Below are 26,824 nucleotides of genomic sequence, written 5' to 3'. Positions count from 1 at the left end.
AGATCCTCCCCACATTTCCTTTTTCCTTCATCTGCCTTTGAAAGAATCAAAGTCTCTTTTATGATCACAAAGCTTTCGTATGTTTGGACCTTGGGAAGCTTATGAGCCAACAGGAAGTAGCTGGAGGCCTACTGCTAACCAGCTCTGAAAATACTAAAGAACCCTCTTCCTCAAGCTTGAAGAACAGCTGTTACTGAACCAAGGTGTTAGATTAGAGGGAAGGATAACATTGTAATCTGCAGACAGCCATGGCACCCTCGAGGCAATTCACAATTTCAATCCAGTAGTGGCAAGATTCCGAGGAGCTTAATGGGGAGAAAGACTTCAGTATTCTCTAATGGCTTCTCGTGATCCACTGTGTCGGGTGGGCGGACTGGCTGCCAGTCGTCTCACTAGCAAGTGTCCTGAAACTGAGCTTCTCTTACAAATGCTATATGTATCACCACAGATAACGGATAACTACATTTTACTAAATAATCTCATGACTTTTATTGCCGGGATGCATCAAATGAAATAAATTGCAACAAAATAATAATAATAAAAATAAATCAAATCCATGTTCTTGGGCTAGAGAAAGGAAAAAATTTGAGGACAAAGTTCTGGCTTCATGTTTAATTCAGCGGCCTTGACCAAATCCTTGGAAATCTCCATTCTCTAGTCCCATAAGAGTGTCTAATTTCAGTCAAGCTGACTACTGCATATCGCCTGGACCGAGAAGCCACCGGTTGGCCAGAGATTTTTTTGAAACCTTATAAGCTCTGGGGTGAGGAGGATCAAATGATAGTTCGTTTATAATTGGCGTATGGAGGGTTAAGAGAGGTTACTGAATGACTAAAGAGATTTTGCATTGGTCATACTTGCAGAATAAAGGATGACCTTTCAATAGACTTTGATTTTGAAGATGGTATTAGAGAAAATCAACTCATCCTCTTATCCTAGACGGAATCTTGTTCAAGATTACTGCTCCATGGCACCTTCTGTACAGTGGTTTATAAGAAAACAGCAAGAGTACCACTGCTTTCTGGCCAAGCCTAGTCAAAGTACCACCTGGACAAATTAGGAAGGTATCAATACTATAACCACAGAGTAGTATTAGCTAATATTACACTTACCATGTGGTACCAGATGTAGTATAAGTAAGTCAGCATGATATAGGATGGTTACAGATACCAGTACTAAAGAAATGTGAGTGAAAAACTCTCTTTTGCAATCCTGAAATGTTTTACCATTTACCTTATTAAATGAAAAGCTGTAAACAAATGGCATGCTTCTAGTCGTGTTAAGACATTGCGGTCTTCATGGGAGTGCATGTTATTTTGTTGAAACAGGGAAGGTCATTGTCTCTGAGAGTCATTTAATTACTACCCTAACAGCACACTGGATTAATTACTCTGCACTGATGGTTGACATTGTCATAACCAGCCACCAAGGAGCTTGCAGGGCCCTAGTCTTATTCCACAACTGCATTTTGTCAATAAGACAGAACATCCTGATGACTGGTGACAAATCCAACAGGCCTCCATCTGGATCACAACTTTTAAGCTATATGCAGGTTCTTTTGCATGAGAAGCAGCTGTGTGGTGTACCCTCTAAGGGCCTTGAGAGAGGATAATTGGCCTGCAAAGTCCACGGCATAATTAAATTAGCGTGTGAATACTAAGCCTCGCTGCATCGCCTCTGCTATACAGAGATGAAGTTCTATTTCACTGTGTCTGCTCCTTTCTCTCTCTCCTCCAATGCAGAGACTACTTAAGAACTGCCAAGTGAAGTGTGATATTAGTATCATCCGCCGCTTCTCTTGTAAAGGCAATTTTACTTGAAGATTTCCCCATCTTCTGGATCCTTCTCAGGGTTCTCAGGGGGATGCCAGGAGCCATACCCCTGACTCCCACAATGTATGCTGTCAAGACCTGGAGCACTTTAAGAGCAATTGACAGCAAATCATCAGACTTTTCTTGTCTGCTTGATGACATTCCCTCGGTAACACGGATACATTTCCTCGCATCTCTACCATGCGGCAAGTCAAACGAGCAAAGATTAAGCAGAATACATTTCGGGAAATCGTGCTTATCTAGCACGTGGCAGGTTTACATTGCAAGCAAGTTTTTGTGGCTTGTCGGATGGTCATCAGATAGCAAAGGTATTAAATGCTGCACCACCAATCAAAAATATGCTGCACTGTGCAGAGGTAGAATAATTTGAGAGCCACTGTGTTGGGCCAGATGTCCATCTGCAAAGCCTCTCAATCCCAATAAACGCTTAGAAACGCCATGATGCATTTGGCTCTGAAGCCAAGATGTCATGGTGGCTCTTAAATCATACAGTGAAAGTACATAAATGCAGTGGGATCTGCAGACCCAGAGCTGTGCCACTAATTGCTGTGGTCAACGTAGGTAGAGTTTCACTGCCATGACGTGGGGGGCTATCAATTCGTATTTTAGAAATCAATGCGAGACCTCTGAGATTCCTGGATTGCCTTTATAGATCTTTTTCCAATCTCAGGTCACGTGGCTTAAGAGAGAGAGAGACACTCATGCACCCCTGGCTTGCTTAAAGAAGGAAATTTGACAATGTGCCTGAGGTGAAAGTGTCTTTTCCTGCTTGAGTGAGGCATTTTATTTGTCTTTTGAATTAAAATCAGGCCATTGAACAGCATTCTACAATCATACTTTCAGGACACTTTGGAGGAAAAATGATTCATACTCAAAAGGCATCAATTATAACTAAGTAGTCTGTGTTTCAAGGTCTAGTAGGACAGTCTTCAGAGAATTAGTCTGTTTGCAAAATATGAAAATTCTCCCTAATCAGCATCTGGTTATCATTTGGATATCAGTTAGAGCTTTTTATATTGTGGGTGGCACACTGCTCAAGGACTACTCTTGCCACAAAAGCACATTCAAGCACTCCATAGCTTGACTCAAAACAGGCAAGTGGAAAACTGATTAGGTCAAACACTCTTCATTTACTTTCCCTTAAAGGTTCACAACAGGATATTAAAATTATATGCTTCCCATAAGTGCCAACCTATGTGTGACACTCACACTTGGATATGTACTTAATTTCTGCACTGTACCTTGATATGTTGTGTATTATGTTCTTAGCCTTACTTGCTAGGAAATAGTAAATGAATGTCTGAATTCTTTTGTCCAGGCACTCAAGTACCTAATGCATAGAATAACTCTCCTGAGACCTATTTGAAGGATGAAACAGCAGCTTTCATCATTACACTCTGTATACAATGCCATGCATAAGTATTCACCCCCTTGAACTTTTCCACACTTTGTAGCACTAAATCCTGGAACTGTATAGGAGCAAAAGATTATATATTTTAGTGTATAAAGCATGAATCAAGTAGGGATGATGGTTCTTATCTTGTGCTCATAGAATGATTTCGTTCATCCAACACCAAGTTCAGAGTTAGCGCCCCCTGCTGCACACCAACCTCTTAAGCTGAGATTTCCAATTAAATTTGGACCAAAATAAATGATCAACTTCTCCTCTACTATATTAAATTTAAATTAAAGGTCCAAAAACGTGCACTTTTGATAGATTTACTTTTGTTGTTTATATTGTGTGATACTTATTGCACTCCACCAGAGTTTTATAAAATAAATGTTCTTTACCAACCTAAAGTGACTCATAGGTGCCTTGTTTATGTGCTTTCTGCATATATCAGCTAAAACAACTGGCAGGTTGCTCAAAGACATCTTTCCTTAAAAGCGTTTGCAGCAGCCCTCTTGAGCAAACAGACATAGACTTAAGCAAAAACAAAGAAAAAAAATATAGAGTGAGAGAGACGATGTGCATTTATAAAGGCAATACAACTTCAAACTTCCCGCTTGTGTGTGTGTGTGTGTGCTTTGTTGTTCAAATCAAGGCTTATCTCATTAGCACTCTTACATCTGACAACTGTCGCAATGATAAATGTCAGCGTCACTTTGAAGCTCTCTGCAAATTGAATACAACACCGTCCCTTGACAAATAACAGCTTTCCCCATTCATGGTTGTCTTGTAAGCACCAGTCAGAGGTCACTCACCCTGGGTCAGGATACGTGACTCCATTTTCAGTCTAACCCACTTTGTGACAGCAAACAGTGAACTGAGGCAGAAATTCATTTGTTTTCCCTAATCCAATTGCGTCCTGAGCTTTCTTTCCCATCAAGGCTGTCATTTGGACTCCATCATGTCCCTGGCTTAAGTAACAGCTGCGCCACTCTCCTTCATCGCTAAATAACTTACTTCGTTCAATGACTGATAGGGGGCCTTAATGGCAAGAGGGCATTCATGTTTTAAGGCAAATTGTATTAGCTTTCAAAGATGGAGCCCGTCAAAGCTAAACCCCGCATAAAAAATTACTTACTACCCTCGTCTGGCGTAAACGGAGAGAGCTTTCTGTAAAGAGCATTAAACCACCACTCTGGACTGTCTTGCAATCTACAGTACTGTAAAGAGACACAATGGATGTGGCAGTGTAAATCCGTTATTCAGAGACATGTGAATGGACTTGTTTTATCACCAATTTCCCAGCTTCAAAGAGCACTCCTTATATAACAGGTTAATGGCCATTGGTTTTGTGGGTTCTGTGTTCCTGCTAGCTGCAGCCTCATTTCCCTCAGCCATTTATATAAATCTGCATCAAGGTGCGAAAAACACCTGCAAGTCACTTCCATTTGCCTGGCCACCACAAACCAAGGCTCAAGGTTAAGACCGGCATATGGTAACTCAAAGATTAAGATGCTGGACTGCTGATTGTAAGGTTGTTATCTTAACCCCAGGACCACCAAGTTGCCACTGCTGGGGCTTTGAGCAAGGCCCTAAACCTTCAACTGCTTAGCTGTATAAATGAAACGTAGGTGGTCCTGGATAAGGTTGTCTACCAAATGCTGTAAATGTGACATATCCTGCTTTTGTCAGAATGACAGAGATGACGGAATCAAAATTTCAAAATATGTTGTCCTGTAATTGTTTTTTTTTTCTTCGTCAAAAAGATATTTTTAAAAATGACTTTCCTATAAAACCTCTTTCACTGTCAGTATTGATCATGTGGTAGTTATACGCGGAAAGAAAGCAGCTGTGAGGAAAGGCAGTGGAAAATCGAACTCTTCTGCGATCGTTTTGAGTGTCTGATGTCGTTATGAGCAGAGTCTGACATACAGGATTACCTTATAAATGGTCTTTAATTGAATTGCTCAGAATGTAGTAAAGGAATCAAAAAATGTGAGTGACACTTTAGCGAACATATCAAACCAACATTTGAATGGCAGGAAGTAGAGAGTCACATCCACGTGGTATTTTGTCCAGACGTCTTTACCACCATCGGTGCTTAAAAGTCCTTAATGTGATGTGTTTAAAACAGTAACAAAAAACATCACTATAGAGTTTCTAGGAAAAAATTTGCCATTTTGATTAAATATCACTGAACTGAAGCATGAGAGGACATCAACCAGGGGGAAAACGGATTGCTAAACATTGTTGTGTGTTTTTAAAATGTAAAATATAACAAATATGTTTGTAAAGATGATATCGGTTTGAAGTAGAAAGTTTAGAATGCTTTAGACATGTTCTGCATGTCTATGTCAGCCATGTGGGATTTTAAACAGTACAAATAAACCCCTTAGGTTTAAATTAAACATGCAGTCAGGTTGAAACCTTGCAGCTACCACATCCTTTCTTCTTCAACCGTGTCCGGGAAAAGCTAGTTAATTTCTCTGGATCTGTTATGAGTTTTCCGTTCTCACTTCTAATGGCTTATGGTTTTCCTATCAGTCCATGTGTCAGGGAATGATAAATGCGCAATATTATCCCTTAGAGCAGAGCAAGGTCTTTTTCTTACTAAACCCGGCTTCTGAGCCAGAGGAAAAAATCAGGACTGGGTCAACGAAAAGGGAATAAAAAGCGTCACGGTGTTCTCCCTTTAAAGTATTTTTTTATTTTTTTTTATTCAAGGATTTACTGTTCAAGTCGAGGGCATCTATTCCAGCGATGGATCATAAAAGCAAATCTGCACAAACAGAGATTATTAAGAAGACAGTGTTAAGTAAAGCGTGGCCAGATTTGCTCTTAAAGAACTGCACAAATATATATGAAGCCAGCCTTCGCTGTGACGCTATGTAAATTAATCTCCCGGACTGATATCGCTATTTTCTCTGGAGTATTTCCTCAGAGAGATTGTATACACAACAAAAAAGGTGCATACTTTCTTTACACCATCATTTAATATAAAGTTCTACTGCAGCAGCATTTTTTTTTTTTTACATGCATTCAGTTTTACAAAGCTGGTTCATTACTATGAAGCGCTGCATTCGGAAAATCTTATAAGCTCTAAGACTGTGCAGTAATGTTGTTCACAGTCAACGGGCTGGCATGGAGCCTGCACCAGCTCGACCACACATCCTCCTAATTAAACATGCTGCTACAAAGAGAGCCACGCTCGTCACACTGCTGTCCTAGTTTTGGACTCATATCCTGTTTCAGAGCATTAATTGTCCTCACTGGGGTCAGAGCAGCACAAGAAACACGGCTTAACGTGGCCCGGCTCGCTCGGAAAGCTGATCTCACATGCTACAACACTCACATCCAGTTTACAGTAAACACTATAATCGCATTAATAAACAAACAGATGAGTAAACATAGGAATAAAACGACAGGCAGATATATAAAGGAATAAAACATGCAAATAAACACATGTGCAAGAAAATGAATATATTAAGAACAATATCATTAAATGACACAAATAAATAATTATTTCAAAATAATACATACTTAGGCTAATAAATCTGACAAATAAACAAAAAAAGCAAATAAATATGATTGACGTTACTCATGAAGAGAAATAAAGCCAAACAAACCAACACATAATGGAATAAATAAATAAATAAATAAATAAATAAATAAATAAATAAATAAATAAATAAATAAATAAATAAATGAAAAGACATGAATAAAATAGTTAAAAACTGAATCCATCCTTAGAGAAACCTAAAAAGAAAAAAATGAAAAAGACACAAATAAATACAAAATATAATGAACACAAAGATGAATAAAAAAATGCAATTAAATATTAAAAAAGCAAATACAAATCTAAATATTTATACACGTGCTTTGAAAATAAATACATAAACAAATAAAAGAAAAAGGAATAAACAAAAAAAAACTGAAATAAATGAAAAATAAATAAGAAGAACATGTAAATAAATGAACACATTATCAAACCAACAAACAAATAATTAAACTAGATAGACTAAACTAAAACTTAAAGAGATACAGAAAAACAATAAATAAATGAATGAAAATAAAATAAATAAAACGATTAATAAACATAAACAGAGGAACACTTTAAAAATAAGTAAAGATAAACAAACAAACAAACCAATGTGACACATTAATATAAAAAATAAATTAATTAACAAACAAACCAACAAAAAATGACCATCATTGGCACCAGACCTTGGTGGTCTGCTATTACATCATAAACAATAAAACCACTAAATGTTTTATTGCAGTTTATTTACACGTCATGATCAAAGCTTGGGGAAAAAAACCACTTGGTTTAAATGCCTCTATATTTTACTCATGATATAAACATACCTAATCTAACACTGTAGTAACTACTACACATTCCTGCTCACCTCTGAGACCCTTCAACACACAGAACCACAGAAATCAGGCTGAAATATTAATGCATATCTGCTTTAATTATCCAGGTATTTAGTGTGCAGCCTGATTTAGCATCCAGGATTTGTGGAAATTCTGATGCTTTCTCCTGCAAAGATGTTTTAGTTTTTTTCACCACGCTGGTCATTTCATAACCTCAATCCTCTTCCGGTAGAATTAGTTATTAAATCCTGTATGACATTTCATCAGATAAAAGCAGACCAGAAGCTCTTGAGCACCACAGCGTTAAAATGTGCAGGGCATTATTTCTTTATGCAACTATATTTTTAACTTAAGTGACAGAGAGAGAGAGAGAGAGAGAGAGAGAGAGAGAGAGAGAAACAGACAGACAGACAGACAGAGAGACAGCTAAAAATTGGGGGGCTGGCAGACAGAAATAGAGACAGACAGATAATATAGAAAGTGAGAGACACAGACTGAGACAGTGAAAGCAAGCAAGCAAGAAAGAAAGAAAGAAAACAGAATGAGAGAGAGACTGACAGAGGGGGGCAGGCAGACAGATAGACAGACAGACAGATATATATATATATATATATATAGACAGAATGTAATAAAGAGAGAGAAACAGAGAGTGACAGAAAGAAAGAAAGAAAGAAAGAAAGAAAGAAAGAAAGAAAGAAAGAAAGAAAGAAAGAAAGAAAGAAAGAAAGAAAGAAAGAAAGAAAGAAAGAAATAGCTATTGAGATACTGATAGACAGAGAAGGGGAGAGAGAGAGAGAGAGAGAGAGAGACTGATAGACCGGCAGACTGACAGATAGACAGATAAAGTGAGAGAGACAGACAAAGAGTGAAAGAAAGAAAGAAAGAAAGAAAGAAAGAAAGAAAGAAAGAAAGACAGATATACATAGACAGAAAATGTATGTAATAGAGAGAGATAATAGAAAGAAAGAGAGAGAGGTAATTAAAGGAAACTTCTCCTCTACCATTAGCGTGATCCTTTCCTCTTTTGCTGTTTATTCTGACCTCCAGTCTCAGTGGCTAGTTATTAATAACAATTTGTTCTGATTTATAATGTTATCATGAACTGAAAACTTCGAATGTGCCTCTGAAGTTCAGAGAAAATTGAGCAAAATTGCCTTGTTTAACTGCACAGGAAATCAATTAGTTTTTTGTTTTGTTTGTTCCAAGACAAATTAGCAGAGTTGAAATAAATCTTTAAAGAACTGAGTCATTTGCTTCTTCATAAATCTGTAAATTATTATTTTTTAAAAATATATATTTAGTAGTATTTACTTGCTCATGTGTGTTTTTGCTTGCTTATTTATTTACAAATTTATTTATTTTATTTTATTTACTTATTTTGCAATAAATTGAACACTTGTACACAAAAGAAATGCAGTCTCTTTTTGTTATATTCTTTTCCACCTTTGTTTAATTATTTAAACAAACCCTAACAATAAAGTCTTACAACAGTGTGAAATAAAGAGCGAATCTTGCTCTAAGCCTGGTTTCAAGTGTGATATTTTTTGAAGGTCAGGTGATTTCATCTCTTATATCCTTTCATGTCTGGTTCGAAAAAGAAAATAACAAAAAGTCTGTCTCGTCGATCGCAATCCATGGCTGCACAAGCAGAAACTCACTGGCTGTGTTGTGGATGACAGGGTTTACAGTATTATTTAGTTTTAAGCTTATGGGTTTTTCTGGATTCTTAGTTTAAATAAAACAAAAAACAAACAATAAAAAAAAAAAAAAGACTATGACAATGCGGTTTCTCCATCATTAAATTCCACACACAACCACATCCTGTTGACGGTAATCCTGCGCTTATCCCATAAACATGCAAGCTGTTCATCAAAATTTCAGGCCTTAAACCCACAGCCATGTGTGTTGCCTTCAGTTAAGCTGGGAGATGAAGCCTACCTGCGTTGTGTGCTCCAGAACAGAGCTCGCTCGCTGTTTAAAATTGCAGCAGCGTCCTCGGGAGATGCGCAGTCGGCCTGCTTCTAGATCAAAGTTAGCCGAAGGGGAGCGCGCTAGCAGCTGGTAATTACCGTGCATATGGCTCAGCCACTTAATTAGCATTGCAAGTCCACCTTTCTAATGAGTTTCGATTCCGCGTCGTTCTGTTTGGGTGACGGCTCCAATAAAAAATAGCAGCAAACAAAAGAGGTGCTGGAGTGGCTGAGGATGCTGGCTCAAAGATAAACCGAGATTTATCATTGTAGTAAACTTGGCGCTGGTCCACTGAGGCAAGCTGGAGAAGCAACTTTTTTTGCTTAGATCGGGACATAAATTACAGCCGTACAGTTTCATGAGTACGGAATAAACCGCTCGGACGGGATATGCGGATGCGTAGGACAACAATTAACAATCACCCTGATCAAGTGTCTGCTTTAGTCCTGTTACTAATTTTCTGAATTAAATGAAATTCCTTTTTTGTTCATTAAAGCACAACATGGTTTACTTTTTATCCATTTAGAGTAACACTTGCTCCTGTTATCACCAGCTATAAACAATCGTTCCCTCACTGCCCCTCCCTTTTTTTCTGCTCTTCTGATTTAAAAAAAAAAAAAAAAACAGCTTTGAAAAGTTAAGGTTACAACTTTACCTTGAAAAATACCTTCTCACAAAAAACTTCACCATATCAACTCTTCTTTTGTTTTACTCCCTATCCTGATTGTGGCTATGGATACCATATTCGATTGAGCACTTTAATAGCTTGTAGCTGGAGAAAGTTAATCACCACTTTCTAACCAATCACAAATTCCAAAATTCAAGAATAACGGCTATATTATCATATTATAACACGCTGATAAAATAAAGATGAGGAAAGACATTTTAATGAGAAAAAAAAACTTGATTTGACTTAATACGCATGATTGAACTGAGTGACACTAACACAATTAGTTTGTTTATCCAACATGAGCATGTATTTTTAAAACCCTGACTATAATATAACTCTGAGATAAGACTCGAATCCACAAAGCTGGTGTGTTACAACAGACACGTTACTACTGTGCTGTTTTAATCACCTAAATGTAATACACTAGTTATATTTCCCATCAGCCCCAACCTCCTCATGACATTTAACCATTTTATGTGAATTCTACATGAATTGATTACACTCGCGCTACATCAGTCAAGCCAGTCATTAGAAACGCTTTTGAATTAAGTTTAGCATATGTAATTTAATCACAGCATTCTGATTGTACACATATATTTTTTCACTCTACTTGACACTTTCAAGTAGACAAGATGCTAAAAGAAGTGTATTTATAAATCATTGATGTGATACTAGTTAGCATTTTTACCTGTCTCGCATACCTTTAATTAAAACGTCATTCTTTTTAAAAAATAAATAAATTATTTATCAAATATAATATAATATAATATAATATAATATAATATAATATAATATAATATAATATAATATAATATAATATAATATAATATAATATAAAGTTATTATATTATATTATTTTTTAAGCCATTTTAAGGATAATTTTCTATATCCATAGTCAATCCGGAGTCACAGCTATTTTTTTTCTTACATCTGATAGTTCACATATATATTTTTCTCACTACTTGACACACTTGTTCCCCTCAACCCCATAATTATTGTGTACGTTTTAGCTTTGCCCTGAACTGAAGAGGATTTGCAGCAGGAAATCCCTTGTGATGGTGTAATTTAGTCCTTAGCCTAATCTGTGTACGGAACACAAGCGCATTGTTGCATTAGGGTAATTGATGTGTTGGTAGAGATGTATTGTTCGATGCTAAATTGTACCTGATTACACCGTAAACCGTGGTGTGATTTGACGGAAGTCAGAGTTGAACCAGTGATACTTCTTTTTTCACCTAGGCTCATATATACACAGTGTACTGTACATATATATGTGTATATAATTGATATATAGATAGATATTAACAATGTACTTCCTGCTGTACCACTTAACAAAAATGCCAATGCCATCATCTGTACATTATCAGCAACATGACTCTTTTTATGTCTCTACTTAATGCTAAAGCACTTACGCAGTTGTTCTAAGATAATAAAAAAAACAACCCCTATGCTCTATGGTCATATAGATGTATGATATGATTGATATGACTGACCCAGTGAACTATTTGAACTTAAGTTTATTGAATCAAACTGGAAGTGGCTCTTAAAGTTTTCCTGTTCATACTCAAATAACAGATATGCAAGTGAACTGAAGGAGGGAATGTTGGATCTGTTTCGTGTGAACCCTTGCAATGAATCACATATAGACTGAGGATAGAATCTAGGCAAATTCAAGCAACAGAAATGGCATGCATATCCAGCACAAAGGTATCCGAATACCCGAAGCGTCCTCGCACCCCATATACGCAACCCTAGGATGCCCTCTTCAGCCTTCTGACACGAATTAAGGCTTCGTAGAAGAACCTCAGAAGCCTCTACACCCACTTGCCTTTCATCATAGATCTGACTGAGCAGTGACAAACATCAAACGGCAAACATCAAGGCCATGGAGTGACTAAAAAGAGACTTCTCTTACCTCCGGAAATGCTCAAATAATTGGATTGTCAGAACTCACTGTAACATCAGAATGCTTTGAGATGCTATTAGGTGTAAATGCATTGTTGAGGATAACCCCATAGAGACATTATTTGGAGATATATGAATAAAGGTGTATAGAATTATGTATATATGTGACATATTTGCCTCACAGCTCCATGGTTAGAGGGTTGATTCCTGTCTCCGCCTTGCATGCACAAATTTTGCATGTTCGTTCTCTGCTTCGGGGGCTTACTCTGGTGTTCTCCAGCTTCCTTGGCACCCTGCTTAAGGGGGTCCCCTGCCTTGAGTCCATGTTCCCCGTCACCCTCCATGGCTCAGAAAATTGATGGATGGAAAGATGGATAGATAGATGGCTGGATGGTAAGATGGATGGATAGATAAATAGATGGATGGATGGATGGGTGGCCAGACAGATGGGTGGATGGACAGATGGATGGACGGACAGATGGATGGACAGACAGATGGATGAGTGTATGGACAAGTGGATGGGTTGAAGGACGGATGGATGGCTGAATGGATCAATGAGTGGATAGATGGATGGATGGGTAGAAGGACAGGTGGATGGATGTCCAGATGGATGGATTGCGTTCCATTTTTGCCTTAACTGTGCAGTTTTGATGAACCTCCGTTCTTAAATGAGTGCTTTTTTCCCATATTTTTAGCCCAATCTGAATTTCTGACTTACACAAAGATCTCATCTGTGGGATATAACCTCATTAAATCTTTATCTAACCTTTATCTAAATAAAGGAGTTGAAGCATTTAAGAATAAAAAAAAACGCTGACTAAATTGAACTGCTTGGTGTGATAATTAACAAAATATTGAGTTTGACACATCTGAGTGTCCCACATTAAAAACAAACAAAAAAAACCACACACAAAGAAACCCAAGACAAAAATACACAGCTTTCATAGTTTCAAGCCTTCAGCATTTAAAACAGGACATTTAAAGCAGAGGTTAATCAGATCATTTTTTAAAAGGTATTTAAAGTTGTGTTGAGTTCATGCAAAAGCGGCTTCATTTGATTAAATATGCCTCAATTTGCATACTTTAGATAATTAAACATCTACACTGTGGATGATATCAGCATGAATTGTTAAAACATTATAAAAAGACAATTTTGTTGATTTTTTTTTTCTTTTAAATCTTTTTAGTTTTAATCTTTTTCAAAGAATAATCCAACAATTTGCGTAATTACCTTTAAATATCTGTCCCAATATGGAAATGTAATAATAAGCTTTTTTTTAAGCTTATTATTACATTTCCATATTGGGACATAAGCTTTCTAAGCTTTTTTTTCGGCATATAAGCCACAATAAAGGTGTAAGCCACACCCACTTTGCACAAAATCACGAAATCTAAGATAAACATGCTAGTTGTGAATGTACATAATCAGTGAAATAAACATATTTCTGTTGAAATCTTACATTTTTAATAGTAAGGTATAAAAACAGTATGCTGAAAAATGAAAAGATGCTACAAAAAGTGAAATTAGAAATGACTGTTGTGATATTTACTTTATATTAAGCATATTTACCTGTCTTATATGTCTTGCATTAAAAAGTCATTCTTTTTTATATTATTTATATCATACTCAATCAGGAGGTTTTTTTAGTCTATGGATGTGTATAGCTGCTAATTTAGAACCTTGAACTGAACATTTTAAAATAAATAAATAAATGAATAAACTATTAAACTCTAAACAGTTCCGTAAAATCTTGAATTTGTTCCCTGCTCTAACTTCAGAAAATAATCAAACGTATCATGTGTATATTCATCCCGTCTCCACTCCAGTCTGGTAGCATCGGAGCAAGCAATTTCTACAAATAACCACAAATTTATTTTTTTTTTCTCTTTCTCCATCACCATCTTGCTTTTTTTTCTCCGTGATTGATTTTTCTGCTCTCTGCATTCCACAGAATATTCTGTAATATAGCACAGAGGGATAGCCTGTAGCTATGATGTAAATGTATAAAGCCAGAGCCAGTGTCTGGTGCCGGTGCTGGAAAAAAAAAGTGCCTTTTTGACCTTCGCCATCAAATGTGTTTCAGGTTATTACATTTGGGAGGAAAAATAGACTGTTTTATACCATCATTGATTGTGCGCTTAGCCGCAACACCCAGGCAGGACTGCGAGCTGTGGACTAAGTAAGGTTTGAACTATATATAGATTTCTATGGAAGGTCATTTATCACACGGATGGAGGAAAATAATGGGCATTGTTTCAAATAATGTGAAAGAAAATAAAGTTTTGGGGAAATCTGGCTTACCTGGGATGATGGAGGATGGCGATGACGAAGGGGGAAAAAGACACAGAGAGAGAGGGAGAGAGAAAGAAAGAGATTAGTGAACAGCAATTATGTAAAATATAAAGTATATAGGTAATAAAACACAATGTGGAAAGCTGTTACAGGAAACTAATCACCAACACAGCAGTCATGTGGACAGTCGCAAAGTGAGGGTTGATTTCTCTTATATCAGAGGAACGCTGTATGTTTTATGTGTTTATAGTTATGTTGTGGAACTTCAGCCAAATCTTCAGCCAAAAGTATGAACTAAAATACAACTGATAGTGAGGTATAGAAAACTAATCAAACATAGGATGGTGTGATACCCTTAAATTCCAAAAACAGCACCTCCTGAAATGCCTTATTCCTCGTATACGGCTTTATTAAAGACAGACATGTTGTACTTTTTATCTTTTTCGAGTTACACTTAACAGAGCTGAACGTCAGACCAAACAACTTCACTAACTTAACAGCAGCTAGCCGTATTCGTTCCCTCACCAGCTTATCTGTTTTTCCTTCCTATTGAAGTGAATAAGCTAGCTTGTCGTGTTAGCGAGAAACTCTCAAAAAGAAAAGTCTCAGCCTTGATAACCAAGGTCAGAGCTGTCTTTCTAGAAAATTCCAACCAATCAAAATCAAGAGTTGAACATAGGTGGAGTTTAAGCAGTGTAGGTTTCCAAATTTGCTGTCTGAACTGACAGATGAAGTTCCTTTGGATCCTTTGCTTCACATGGATAACTATAAACTAGAATATTTAGTCAGAAATGTAATGTAAACCCTAGATTGCTGATTGATCAATCATAGCCATTGTTGCCTTATTGGCTGAAAGTTTTAATGCTCCTTTCACTCCTAAAGTATGCCCGGAAAAGCCATATTGACCATCTACTCCCAAAGGATGAACCGGCGTAACAGACCGCCTCTACATCCTGACCCATGTGGATCACCCTGGATTTAATTGCTGTCTAGCCAAGCTGAGCAATGGGATGAGGAAGAAAAAGACATCCCCTAAGGTTGTAACTCAATCCTACCCACTCCTCCAGCAAGGCTCCATTAACAAACAGCAACAGCCATCAGGCTATCAAATAAGTGAGACTTCAGTAAGGTTTAAAGTGTGCACAAGTGTTACAGGGGGCTTCAAATCTGCATGGTGCATGCAGCATTAACCATATGGTGGTGCAAAGCCTGGCGACAGAGGCTGCCTCAGTGTGTCTTCCGCCTCGCCCACGATGCAAATCAGGCTCTTGATTATCTGCTGCCTGGCATCAAAAAGTAAAGAGTGTGGGGGTGTGAAGTCGATGAAGAAAAGGGACTTCCCACTTAGCAATTTAGAGCACAAAAGCAAACTGGAGTGACTTCACACCAGTCCTGTCATCTGGAGTGTTTCAGTCGAAGCCCAAGACAGGACCAAGATCCAAAGCTCCAATGTGCTGTGGTTTGATTTCCTATAGTTTCCTCCTTTCTCATGGTTTGATTTCCTATAGTCCCCTGCTTTCCCATGGTTTGGTTTGGAGACATCAGAGAGTAAGCTAAAATGTGTCACCTAATGTAATTTAATAAAGCTTTTTAGCCCAGCTAGTTTTAATCAAGGCGAAAATAAGGCCAAGATCTAAAGCTCCAATGTGCTGCCAAGTCCCATGGTTTGATTTCCTATACTTACCTCCTTTCCCATGGTTTGATTTGGAAATGTAACTGAGCTAAAATGTGGTGCCATTCTGGAATAAATCTTTTCAGTCAAGCTAGTTAGCCCATGAGTCTGGTTAGCATGTTTTGATAACTTTGTCCATATGGTGACTAAAATCTAATTAGTCCACCTAAAAGGAATTTATGACAAGACCAAATAGATTCCTAGAACCGGGTTCACATTGAGCAAAACAGCCCTAAGAACATCTATCAGAACCCTCCAGAATCTCTGGAGTTATTCTAGCCTGAATTTGGATTTGCATTTCATTACATGGACATACAGCTGCTGCGTCGCCGGGACGCCACGTAACTATTAGTCATAACCACAGAAAGTCAGTCCTCAGTCCATGCCCAAAAGGAAGAGCTCACGCTGAGCCGTTAGCAGCCCAATCTGTTCGTTAATTCATAGCTTGCGTGTGAGCCGAAAATAAAACCCCGCAGAAGCGCTTCCAATTTCATTATTCCGATGTCTCCTTGCTGAATTAGGATGCCACAAAAGCGCCTCTGGTTAATTGAAGTGAGGGGAAATAGGGGGGAAAAAAAGGCTAACAACAGTCTAATAAAGAGTCTTGCTCAGCAAGAAGTGCAATTCAGGAGCTTGGGTGAATGCTCCTGTGGCTCTTGCGACTTGAAAGATTATATCAGCTGGTTACTTGTAGATGACACTGACAGCATAGGAACAAAAGGCATTTTTATTAACATCCAAACGGTTAGCGGATGACCTAGGAGTCAGGTATTTGAGCAACACCTACATACCTAGAACAATCCAGATATTTATTGCCTTCTAAATCAAGCTAATGTAGTCCTGCTTCCTTTAGCCAGCATCCACCTACTGTTCCTTTATCAATTAGATCTAGCTTCTTTTTTAAAAGGCACTATTAGCACTAGTTACTTATCTCTAAAAAAGCAAAAGAGAAATTAACACTATCATGTAATAAAATCTCACTTGCTTTATGATTAGCATCGGACCCTCGAACAGATCACCACAGGGTGCCTGAGTTTTAGCCGTTTTATCCTAATCCTTTTTAAAGAGCTCTAAAGAGCTAAGCCTTATAAAGCCAGATAATGAGAACTTTAACAGCATCCTTATTAAGGCCCAACATTCTTTTCACACTATACCACAGTGCTGTTGAATTCTCCATTCTGACTGATTGGTTGATGTTTATATTAATGTTCTAATACAAGATGTTTTAATACAAGTCATTTATTTTCACTCAGCATTCCAGCAATACTGCAGCAATGATTCAGACAGTTGAGCATCCCAGGTCCAACTGATCAGCTGATCTTCAGTTTCAAATGAAACAAATTCCACATTTAATCATCAAACCTGTGGAAACAGGCATTAGTTAGACTTGCTAGCCAAATCTTTTGATCATGTACCATATGATTCAACATAACACTTCAGTGTTTGCTACTACAGCCTATTTGTAATATTCAAGCTAATATCTAAGGGGTGTCTTTGCTGCGTAGCTAACTATGTAGCCAGAGGCATGTACGAATTAAAACCAGCCAGCTAACAAACCTAGCAAGCTACTGCTATGGGCAAAATTAGGCATCTTTCTTTATCTTCAATGATGTAGTGGTCACTTTTTTTGTTTTCAGATGTAAACAAGCAATATGTAAATTAATTATTTGAGTAGTTTGTTAAGTTTCTTGATCTTTTACAAGCTTTTAGATACAAGAATTATTACAACACTAGCTGTTTTCACACAAGTGTGTTTTTTGTAATCTGTTCTTTTTCAAATTTGTGGTGTAAATTGAAGACATTACAAACAAAAAAAAAAACTTGTTAGGGAACCTAAGCGATAATGATACCTTGTTTCATTGCTGTTTCACGACTTTAAGTGAAAATAAAACCAATAATAATATAAAACACTATTAAATGAAGTATAAAATAAGTAAAACACTCGGGGATGTTCTGTTGTTGTAAAATAATGAGCGACTAACTGGTGTGATGCCCTGGAATTGATTATGCCCCAATAACAGCACACCCCCACAAGTGTTTTATTCCTTACTTAATTGGCAATCAGGAAGATAATGTGGCTGATAATGAAACGCCGAGGGGGGGGAAGGGGTTATTATAAGTAGGGTTTTGTTATTACCTATCCATGTTCTAGCACATTTAGGTCATAATATTGATTTAAGCGTAATACTAGCTTCCAGTAAAACTTTCCAATGAACCAATTAGATTTCACAAGGACAGCGGCTCATAAACCAGAGCGTATGTCAATTGTCAGTCTTTATGGCATTTTTAGCTGAGCAGATAGAACTCTAGCTAGAACCTGACACTTTATCTTTCTTTTTTTCTTTTCTTTTTTTTTTGTATCCTGCCCCTTTTGAGAAAAGGTCTCGGGGAGAGTTGATATATCAGAGTCATCCTGGAAAAAGGTGTCAGCCCTGAACAGACGACTGTGAGTCAGACCTCCTTATGTTTTATGTGTACAGGAACGGCAACTTCTTTTGCTTCTCATCAGCCCGACTGTCAGGAAGCCTAAGGAAAGGCCTAATTTATCTGACATAGATCACGCCGTCCTTAATGTAGCTGACACCCATGTTGATGAGGTCTCGGCGAAGAGGGGGCCCGATAGGTCCTTGTCTAACAGGAAGGTTTAATTGACCCTCTCGCTCGGTGTTTTATTCCTGCTTAAAAGAGAGACCACTTATCACAGGCTTAATTTAGGAGTCGACACAGGACTGCTGTCGGGTCGGTTAAATGACCTTCTGGATCACAGGAGCTTCTGCACGACTCAGTAGCTTCATCTTGAAGCTTTTTTACTTGCAGTGCGAATATGAATTTAAATAGTTTTAAACATTCTGCTTATATGTTCAGCGGTATATGAAATGCAGTAAACCATAAATAATAATGCATTAAAAAAAAATCAGGTAAGAACAGTTCACTGCAATGTTAATCTTGGATCAGAAAAGTTTTGCAATGTATTTATCTAGTTATTTTATTTATTATGCTGCATGAAAGCACCTGAAATCATTTACAGTGATATGCCAGGCTTAAACATACGAAGACGCTGAGAAGAGTTATATAAATACAAGCGTTTCTTTCAAGTTACAATATTTCTGGTAAGGACCGCTTTGTCCTTTTGTTTTATGGTCAGTCTTACCTCTCTTTCTTCATAAGAAAACATTCTATTTTATTAATAATAGCAGATTTTCCTTCTTATATTTTTCTGTTAACTGGATGATGCTTTCTGTTTTGTGTTCAGATTTCTTTGAAATATTCCTTCCTGTCAAATTTGTCACATTTCAAAGAGAAATTACTATTACTTTGTTACTTTGTTTGAGACATTTTGCCAGCTGCTTGAGTAAAAGAAAAAAAAAAAAAAGCAGTAAATTTGACCTTTCTGTATGGCGCCATTATTTTTGGGGATGACAGTATTTCCAATACTATAAAAAGAAAACTATGAAAATTCCAAAGCACAATTAATTTCTAATTAAAATGGCAGTAAATATAAAGGTTTAAAAGTGAACTTGCGCTGTATGAATCCAATCATGATTGTTTATGTTGCAAATATACAAATAAGAAGGTTATGGAATGAGCAGTGTGTAATGTGGGATTCTGAATACACAGGATTCACTGGAAAACTCAAGTTAAGTGTTAAATGTGAGCATGAAACAAGATAACCCAGGATTCTCTTTACCTGGGATGCACTATTATCCAGGGGGAACTATTTCAAATGTGAAAAGTTACTTAAAGTTAAAGCTTTACATCAGACTCACCTCAACTCGCTGAAATGTTCGTTTATCAACCGAAGTTTTCATTATGTAACTTCCTGTGTAAGTTACTACAGAGATAAATAAAACACACCTAGCTACTGAATACAGTGCTGGGCGGAGCAGTGAGCAGGTCAGTGGAGATTCACTGCATTTTCACGTCGCATTTCTCTTATTCATGTTCCTCTCACAGGATCTGCACCGGGGTTACTGCCGTCTGTCAGGTAAAATGAGTGTTCGACGTGTGGCACCTGCCGATTTAAACTATTTCAATACGCACCTGCATTTAGTTCACACTGAGCCGTTAGACGTTCCGGCTGCGACGGCTATGAACAGGAGGAAATAGAAAAATGTTTCCATTCGCTCCACCACATGCAGACAGACATACCTTTTACTCTGCCGGTTTGTGAGAATGAAATGAGGAGAAGACCAGAGGATACGACTACATGCATCAAAATCTCTCTCAATAAGTGAAGAATAAAACATGACAAAATGTGCTGTTATAGTGTCATGTGGCGTGACATAGTTATAGCATCATGTGGCGCAATACAGTTATAGCATCATGTGGCGTGACTGTTACCCAACAGAAGTTTATTATTTTCCAATAACAGCGTGTTGGGAAGTGTTTTATTCCTCCGATGATTACAGTTTTTCATTTAAAAAAGAGCAGTGTAGATTTTATCCATTTACAGTTACATTAAAGCTGTGCAAAAAAACGATAACACACTGGAAAGAGCGCAATAATAGAAACCCATGACTAGAATTACAGCTGTACCAACCATCAGAGCTGCTTATACAGGGTGGGGCGCAAAAACTTCCCTTTTTTGAAGGCGAATGAAAGAAAAATTGTGGCTGATAAACAAAATTTATTTTTTGATAATGAAAGAGCAATCAAATTATGCTATTTTAAACATTTCTGATGCTTCCCTCTACACGTTCCAAAATGTCCACCGGAATTCGGGCTATTTCCTGCCGAGCAACATTCTTCAGATGAAGCAGGTTTGTGGGGCGATGTTTAAAAACCTCTGCCTTGAGGTAACCCCATAAAAGAAATCACATGGCGTTAGATCGGGCGAGTGCACCGCCCACGGGATGTCACCTCGAATCGAGATGAGCTGTCCGGGGAACATTGCCCTCAATGTGTAGAGGGAAACATCAGAAATCGGTTGCATCAGTGCATAGAGAACGGTGGCCACCACCTTCAAGATATTTTGTTTAAAACAGCATAATTTGATTGCTCTTTCATTATCAAAAAATAAATTTTGTTTATCAGCCACAATTTTTCTTTCATTCGCCTTCAAAATAGGGAAGTTTTTGTGCCCACCCTGTATTAGAAACAAATCTGACCAATCAGAATCGAGAATACTTTATTTCACTTTATGTAGCTATAGTTACCTAGCTAACATTATCAGAGTAACTAACCAGCCAACTTACCTGATACAAAGTAACAGAAAAAGAACATTATTTATTTATTTATTTATTTATTTATTCATTCATTCATTTAATTATTCATTTAATTAATTAAAAAAAATCTATTTATTCATTTATTATTATATTATTATTTTTTCCACTTTTTTTAACAGCTACTCTCAATTCCCATAGACTGATTTGGGCAACAGCAGAATCTTTTGGGCATAAATATGCTGCCGCGTCCAAACGGTGACCTCAGACGAAACCTGCTTTCTGCACCACCAACTATTAAGCTGACTATTTGCAGCTCTGTTCTACAGGAGACAGGAAAACCATTAGACTCCTTCAAAGGAGTCTGCAGCGAGCCATCAAATGAAGCACTGACACTGAGTCGTTTAACATAAAGTTGAAAAGGAAAGAAAGACAGGTCTCTTAACGTGATACTTCAGTAGCCAGAGCTAAAGACAAATAGGTGCTGGGGATTTTCCTTGTCCTGACTTGCTGTGTCTGCACTTGCAGATCTTATCGACGTGATTCGAACTGCTTTGACGCGAAGAAACTTGGAAATGCAGACACAGCGACAGTGATAGCACTTTCAGTCCAGTCAAGGAAATTTCTATCACTTATATATTCGTCTGAAGCTCTTGTTACTAAGCCGGATGAAACTTAACGAGTGAACGGATTAGCGAGCTCCGAGACAAACTCCCTTAATCCATTCAGGATGTTGTGAACACTGTCAAATCCAGTGAGACCTCAATATTCCTCATTTTCTCTTTGTGCTACTTAACAAATTCTCTCCCCACCCCCCCATCCACCCACTTTTTTCCCTCTTTTTTCTCTCTACGCCTCAACAACTCAGCTTAGGGGCGGGAAAATAAAAATGATCAGAAAATGGAACTGACACGTGTCCTTAATCTCACTCTCTTTAAAGGGATTTTTGTTGGATGGAGAATTGCTCAGGATTAATGGGGAAAAGATGGGAAAAAACTACAGCTTTATAGGTTCATATAATGTATAAAAGAAACACAAGCCAGCTTTAGAATTATTGGTTCCCCTGGTAACTGAACAGGTTATAAACACCGTCTTGGTAGTTAATTAATTGATTGATTTATTGACTTATTGATTTATTTATTACTCACCCACCACCATTAAAAAAAGACACATTAAAAATATTGGCACCCCTAGGTAAAGATGAGTAAAAAATTATGGAAATTAATGTTTTGTGATATTTTGTGATTTAAAATTTATTTTTTTATAAAAACTGAGCATGAGCAAAGAAAAAATAAAAATGTAAAGAAAAAATTGTGACAGAAAAACAGGAACAGATACTGGACAAAAATAAATAAATAAACTAAATAATAATAATAATAATAATGAGAAGAAGAAGACATGAATATATGAATGAAATTGAAAAAAAAAAACACACCAGAAAATTCTGTTAAGAAAATATTCCTGCCAAAACAAAAAGTTAATTATTTACACAGTTACTGGCCCCCTTAGAAGCTCTTATGCTCTGAAGCATGTTTTTCATTTAGATTATACATTTCACAGTTCAGTGTTTAGGAACTAATAAGCACACATCCATGGACACAACTTGAACCACCCATAATGCACCTGTGTCTATTACAGAACTTATACTGTAAGCTTGTGCATATATCACATCACACATGCCACAATGGGAACAGATTGTGTGAAATTTCTCTCATTAAATTTCAAAACCTCAGGAGTTTCCTCTTGCCAAGCAGCCAATATATATTCTTAATGAATACGTTGTGTTAAATTTAGATTTTAAAATACAGGGTTTATTTTACTGCTCATGAGTGACTTGATATAGTGGAACAACTCTTGTTAACAGGGTATGCAAATAAAAAATTGGAGGGGAAAAAACAAGTTGGAGGGGGGAAAAAAGGTTGTAAAGTAAGTAAATGATGCTGATGGCATGTAGGGAAATGATATGCCTGACTAGTGAGATTCAAATGCAAACAAATCAACAAACTAAACCCCTTCCAGGCACCAGCTAAGTCTAGCATCTGACCTCTAACACATCCCATGATACACCTGAATAAAATGAGTACTGCCTAATCAGGAGAACTGTAACCACCGGAGCATGTGACCTGCCATGGGGTCACCCGCCTGACTGCACCCTAATTTGTGTCCAGTCACATTAGCATAAATTATGCATTGGCTAAGACTCATTTTTGTAAATGTTTAATCGTGGGCTGTCTGGGGAGGTACATTAACAGGGCTACTCCTCCGTGATTGTGCAACCCTAGGACACATTTAAATCCTCCTTACAAAAGCAGGCTAGTCACTCGGAATAAAGGATAGGTTGGGGGAGTGTCAGAGTCTTCGTACGGGTCGTTCTCAAAGACGGATGGCTGTTCAACGGGACATGGATGGAGACCCGTATTATCCTGCATGCCAGCTGAATTATTAGAAGAGCCAAAACCCTGCGCCCTAATCAGACGCAATTAACCCGGATTTAGCTTGCATGAAACAAAATAATGCCTCATCAAATGGATATCTGCAATGGTAACTGGGCTGTCGTGAGAAAATCTAAAACCAAAGCACTCGTACCAAATATTGAACTCATGAGTAAGTATGAGTCTGAAAATCGTTGAATAACTAACTAGCATGCTACTAAATTTTGCATTAACATCCACACAAATTTCATTATTAAACTATTTTTGTGCATTTTTTTGTTTTAGTATTTCTATACTTTCTATACACTTTCAAATGACTTAATGGCCATATTGGATTTTCCATCATTGCTAATTTTTTTTTTAAAAATTTAAGTTTTGTCTAAATTTTGATTTAAAAATGTTTCTAATCATTACAAAATATGCATCAAAACAACGTGTGACCAAAACTTTTATTTTTGAACAGGAAGTTGATCATTTCAGGAATTTCAGGAACAGGAATTTGTCTTTTCCTAGAAACGTTTGTTGAATCGCTGAGAAAACATAACTGAACAGGAAGTGACATCATCAGTGGCTTGATATATCATTAGCAAATGAAAAATGAAAATGCTTGGCCAAGTACTGGCTAGGTATAATGAGTAACAGAGTATGAATGTGAACATGGACAGTTTAGAGATGCTAATCAGCCTATAATGCAGGTCTATGGACTGAGGAAGGAAACTGGAGTACCCAGAGGAAACCCCCAAAGTACGAAAAGGAAAAAGGAGGAAATCAACCCCTCAACTCCTGAGGTGCGAGATAAACATGGTAACCATGAAGCTGGTGGTTAGCACCATCTAATTTTCTCAAACATTCTTAAAACTTCATAAAAAAGTATTTATTCTGGCATACTTTTTGCAGATCGATATGAATGATCAAGTGAAGCTGTACCGTAAGTGGACTGAATACTTTGTACTCAATGCACTCAATTCCTTCTCCCGTTGCCAAATGCATCATTTGGCACCTTATTTGCCTTCATTCACCTCCCTGACACTGTGTTCATTACCCATAATCGGCTTTGTGTGTTTACATTAACTACGGTGATACCAATCAGGCAGGTCATTAAGTGTTATCTCTTCATCATTCTATAAATGTGCTCGCAAATGGCCAGTAATCTCTAGATACGTAAACAAAGCACAAACAGATCTACAGTCTACTTCTCTCCGCCCATTATTTATACAAATATAAGGTTAGTCTTGTTTACCCCATGGGAAAATAAAAAATGTTAATTAAACAGCAGAACATTAGTCAAGCTTTTGCTGCTGGTGAAATGATCATAGTCGATTTTTATTCCGAGTGTGATGCCAGCGTTCACCGTTCTAGAAAAGAAAAGTCGCTATCATTAACTATTCGTGCAGACAGAAGGCAATTCTCAGAACTCAAGGTCAAGGTTAAATATTGTTCAATGCAAAGAAGGCCCAAGACGCATTCCTTTTCTTAACAATAAAGATGTATGCAAATTAAACGCTATCTACACTGAGAAATAGCCAAAGAGCTTATTATAGGGCTGAAATGGAAGAGCATGAATGCAATCTAACGACAAACCGAGAACCAATGATAATGTGGAGGACAATCTGTCTAAAATTCAATACATTATATTTAAAGCGCTATGATTGAAATTTGTTTCAAGGAGCAACAAAGAAAATCATCACCTCACCCATTTCCTAAAGCTGGGCCTCATTTCATATTAAGCTGTAACAAACTGTTTATTCATTAAGCCACTGAAATTGACACCACCGGGCGTTTTTTCAACAAACCATGCTGTCCTAGACGTATTTTGTCTAGTTGTGACTTGTGTACATTTGAAAAGTGACAAACAAAACACTGGCCTTAAAATGCAAAAATCCACTTGGGGTGGGTTCAAGAGCCATACGGCTAAAATACAGACGATTAGCACTACATTAGCTCTCGGCCATTTTAGCATAACAGCGGCGTAGCGCAGCAGGTTAGTCCAGCTGGGTATCAATCTCCTCTCCGCTGATTAACATAGGCATGTGGAGCAGATAACAGGTGGCACCGTTTATGAACACGAGAAGCAATCAAGGCCTGGGGATTAAGATTTGTAATGGTATTGCCTCCGCCATGAGCTCATCTGCACTCGCCTGTAATGTAAGGAACATATTGTAGCGGATCAACCGACACCTGGATAATAGTGAAGCTCCAGCCATTATCATCAAGAACACAGCTTCACCGCTTGAGTACAACTTTAAATGACCTGATGGAATATTATATGCTGTTGGAAAAGAATCCAATCAAGAACAAGTGCTAAAAAATATGTATTTGAAAATGGTTCATCTAGCAAGTAAATTTGTGAAAAAACATGGATTATTAATGCAAGTTGCAAAATTTATGCCAATGGTAGTCCAAAATAGTAACTTTGTAATTGTAAGTTCTGCTCAGTCAAATGCCAATTTCTTCCAACCATAGCGCTAATGACAGATTGATATTAATGTTCTCATTTTAATATATTATTGTTTCCATAGAAACATCTTGCACAGGGACTTGTATGGTAGATGCTCTACATAAAATACCAACCAAGAGATTAAAAGTGTTGCAATTTAACCAGTTTATAATCACAGAGATGGTGTAGTTTTCTGGTAGAGGTTGCTTATTTGATGTTTGTGGAAGGTGTCTCCAGTGTCACCATGAGAATATCTTCAAAAGAGAGGATGAGAGGTGATTTATGGTTCAGTAGAGGTCTGGAGAGATCTAAAGAGGTGCTTTCTGGTTTAACAGAATTTGGGGGTGGGGGGCTACAGCTTAGTTAAGGTGTTGGCCTACTGAACAGAAGGTTGTGCATTCAAATCCCAGGTCCACCAACCATCCACCCATGGGCCCCAAAGCAAGGCCCTTAACCCTCAATTGCTCAGTTTTATAAAATGAGATAAAAAATTTAAGCATTCTGGATAAGGGTGTCTGCCAAATGCCATAAATGTAAAGGCAAAACGTTGTCTGTATAATGACAAGATGTACTTTTGGTAAGACAACAACTGTCTATAGCTGCTATAGGGATACCAGAAACTCACTGTAACTATAAATGGATATGTTATAAAACATACCAACCAATATTTTCATTAAAATAAATTT

The 26,824-nt window shown here is 37.4% G+C and overlaps 1 protein-coding gene and 1 long non-coding RNA gene across 2 annotated transcripts in view; one reads left to right on the top strand and one right to left on the bottom strand.

Annotated features, from left to right (window-relative positions):
- tmem132e (transmembrane protein 132E) overlaps positions 1-26,824 on the bottom strand; it is a 226,342-nt gene that overhangs the window by 101,355 nt on the left and 98,163 nt on the right. The gene's annotated exons all lie outside the window — the stretch shown is intronic.
- Positions 23,614-26,824, top strand: part of LOC131348354 (uncharacterized) — a 77,439-nt gene continuing 74,228 nt past the window's right edge. The window contains exons 1-3 of the long non-coding RNA XR_009203930.1: positions 23,614-23,873; positions 24,397-24,489; positions 24,599-24,629. This is a non-coding gene — a long non-coding RNA (uncharacterized LOC131348354). The remainder of the gene's footprint in view (positions 23,874-24,396; positions 24,490-24,598; positions 24,630-26,824) is intronic.

Source organism: Hemibagrus wyckioides, linkage group LG28 (genome assembly GCF_019097595.1).
Source record: "Hemibagrus wyckioides isolate EC202008001 linkage group LG28, SWU_Hwy_1.0, whole genome shotgun sequence".
In the NCBI taxonomy this organism is placed as follows: domain Eukaryota; kingdom Metazoa; phylum Chordata; class Actinopteri; order Siluriformes; family Bagridae; genus Hemibagrus; species Hemibagrus wyckioides.
This window is presented reverse-complemented; position numbering and strand designations above follow the sequence as displayed.